The sequence below is a fragment of the Capsicum annuum genome, unplaced genomic scaffold (assembly GCF_002878395.1).
Source record: "Capsicum annuum cultivar UCD-10X-F1 unplaced genomic scaffold, UCD10Xv1.1 ctg80001, whole genome shotgun sequence".
Classification (NCBI taxonomy): Eukaryota; Viridiplantae; Streptophyta; class Magnoliopsida; order Solanales; family Solanaceae; genus Capsicum; species Capsicum annuum.
In genome coordinates this window covers 977-4,311 of record NW_025890628.1, presented here as the reverse complement: position 1 = coordinate 4,311, position 3,335 = coordinate 977, and the positions used below count along the sequence as shown (strand labels likewise).

The 3,335-nt window shown below is 32.6% G+C and overlaps 1 long non-coding RNA gene across 1 annotated transcript; it reads right to left on the bottom strand.

The window, feature by feature from the left end:
• Nucleotides 1-1,398: 1,398 nt before the first annotated feature.
• Nucleotides 1,399-2,108, bottom strand: LOC124895105. Its single transcript, XR_007051520.1, has 2 exons — nucleotides 1,972-2,108; nucleotides 1,399-1,729 (listed from the first exon to the last, which is right to left on the bottom strand). It is a non-coding gene; the product is annotated as an uncharacterized LOC124895105 (long non-coding RNA).
• Nucleotides 2,109-3,335: the final 1,227 nt, after the last annotated feature.

The following is a 3,335-nucleotide window of genomic DNA, read 5'->3' as shown; positions in this document are numbered from 1 at the left end:
TATATATATATATATATATAATAGCCATAATTTATAAAATAAAAAGAAAAGAGATAAAAACAGGATTAAAATAGTAGATAAGACAAAATTGGTTCAAGTTTACAAGAGACAAAATAAATTTCTTTAACGCTAGAAAAGTTTTAGGCATGTTTAAAATATTTGTCTCAATTAAGAATGCGACGTATGCATTTTTTTGAGACATTTTAAAATTTTAAGGATATAATAATGCACCTTGGCAAATATTTTTCTAAAATTAACTTTTCACCGATTTATTTAATATAAGAGGTGTAGACAAACATTTTTGATATAATTAAAAATGAGCGAACATAAGCCCAAGCATAATTTATCAAAAATAGTTTTAGTCAAGATAAGTCAATAAAAGCAATCGTGCTAGAACCACGGGACTCGAAGAGTGCCTCACACCTTTCCCTTAGTCAACAGACTTCCTTACCCTTCTATTTTCACAGACCATAATAAAGAGTCAATTTTCTTTTGACTGGGGATTAAAAAAGGTGACTTGAAACACCATAACTCAATTCCAAGTGACGACTCTGTAACTAAAATAATTCCTATTCAAAATCGTTAAATTAATTGGAAAAACCCGTCAACTCGACCCTTCGAGCAAAAATGGGGTGTGACAGTTGCAAAGTGGCAAATCAGTTGAGTGTGTCTTAATTGAAATGCATAATTTGACCACATTTCTGGCATCATTGCTCGTTGTAAATTCCTTCATGGTGTGAGGGAGAACATGTTTCTAATCATTTTGCTCCAGAATTATCACATAGTTGTAGGGTATGTTATTTGGTCATTGTCACATTGTAATTTGTTTTATACATTTGTTCAACCCAAGACCTTAAATAGTCTGTGTTTCCACTACAAATTTGAACTCTCCTTAGATAATTGACGTGAACTTTGAGTACTCCCTTACTGTTATAGAATTTACAATTCTCTTCAAGCACCAAGATGGAAACATCCAAGCTAATTTTCACCAGTAGGTACTCCATTTTTAGTACAATACCACCCACCATCAGCTGCCACATTTTGTGTCAAGCATGGATATGAGCTAATGTAAAAAGTGCCACAGACTGTCTTATACTATCCGTCTATAAATAAGCTAATGTCATAAATTGGCTCAAACTTCATTTCATGCTAACCTGAGGAGCCACCAATACCTTTAATATATGTATTTATTGCTTCTGCTCATGCCTTTTTTTTCACATCAAAAACATAAACCTAATCTACAAGTTCTGTAGGAAAGGCAATAGACTACATCTTTTGATACTTAGAAATGGTACACAACAACTTATGTGACAAACTTAAATTGCACAACATCAACTTTTTACATAAAAAACATGAACAAACTGCAGGTTTTGAAGAAAAGGCTACAAAAACAACGGCTTCATCAACTTAAAAAGCTAGCAGTTTATAAACGGTAGACGAATGTAACACTTGCATAATGACAAATTAACTAACACGCAGAATCAGCTATCAAATGGATCAGTTAATTCAATTCCAAAACACACCAAATATTATGGTCTTAATTCATAATCATTCCCTCTTAAATAAAAAATTAAGTTAATGCTTACAGCCATGCTAATATTAACAGTTTAAAACAGTCTAGTCATTTCACTCTCGTTCTTATATGAGTTCTCTATTCCTCCAGAAATAAAGGCTTATTGCTCACCAAAATCCATCAAGATTTAGCCATAGTCACAACATTGAAAAGAACCTGAAAATGAAAATCTCATTAGCAAGCTTCAAACCAAGTTCTAATATATAAAATAAGATGTTATACCTCTTTCAAAGCATGCGTAATTGTCTCACGTTAATACTCTATCTCAAATCTTAACAAATCATTAAACATTAAAGTTATATATATCACCAAATAGCATAAACTATCCTAAACCACCTTGACACAAGCCAAATTGTTAACAAAAAGTAAACTAAACCGATCAAGAAGTCAAAACCTACCTGAGTATTGAGGCAACTTGAGACTAGAAATCATGTAAGGACGGGATCTCCCAAGCTATCTGTCATGTTTGAAGAGATTTAAGGTGTCATATAATTAGACTAAGTAAAAAATATTTTAAATGAAAAAAACACAAAAATATACCATGCTCAAGTTGTATAAGATCATCAAAATTTTCTTCAACGTCTATAGGAAGAGGCACACTTCGATACCAATCTTAAAAACAGATAAGAGCTAGCATTAGTTTCGGAGTCAATGAACTCCTAAATTAATCAATAATATGGCCTCCAGTGCTAAATGCACATTCTGATGCTACCTTAGAAATCGGTATTGCCAATATATCACGGGCCATCTCGGCAAGAACTTTATATCTAGGAGCAGTAATTTTCCACCATGATAAGATATCAAAATCTTCATCATAAGGCTCTTGTTCTTCACTGGAATATTTTTCCAACTCTGACTTACCACCCGAACTTGTAGTATCTTGTTTTTTTCTTTTCATCTCAATCCTATTTCTCACTTTTGCTGATTTTGTGCTAATGTTAGAGCTTGATATATTTGGTATCTCACCCAATGAATTAGAGAGCAAAAATGTATGTCAAGATGCATTAGAGAATTTTTTTTGCATACTCCTGAAACAGAGATTTCATATAAGTCTCCACTTTATTTCTTATTTTACTCCCCCTTTCCTCTCCATACATCTCTACAAGTGCGTCTCCCAAATACGCACGATTGTTATGAGGATCTAAGATAGAGGCAATAAAGAATAACTTATTCATTTTTTCAGGAGCACCCCAACACTTGACAAACTTTTCTTTCATCTTTGCTGCCATTTTTCTCAAAGCAAGATCATCATCTTCCATACACTCTTTTAAATAGTTGTAAAGCTCAACTATGTCTTCAAATAAACATTAGAAGTAACATAGAGTGCACCTGAAACCTTCACAGTTAGATCATAAAACTTTTTAAGAAATATTACCACATTTCTCATATTTTGCCAGTCATCATTTTTAAGCACACCTGCAACACTTTCATCTTCACAAACATTAGTAGCAAGATAAGTTGACAATCTACTATCTTCAAGATCATACCTATTAAATGCAGTCTCAAAATGTTGTGTAGTATCCAACATCAAATAGGTAGAATTCCACCTAGTAGGAACATCCAAACACAGTGACTTCTTACATTCTATATTTTCAAATTCACAACATTCGTTAAAATTTCTAATCCTTGAAGGAGATACTTTAATATACTTCACCATTTGTGTAATACGTTTGATAGATGCATCAATTTCCTTCAAGCCATCTTGTACTATAAGAATGAGAATGTGAGCCATATATCTAACATGAAGATGCTCGCTAAATTT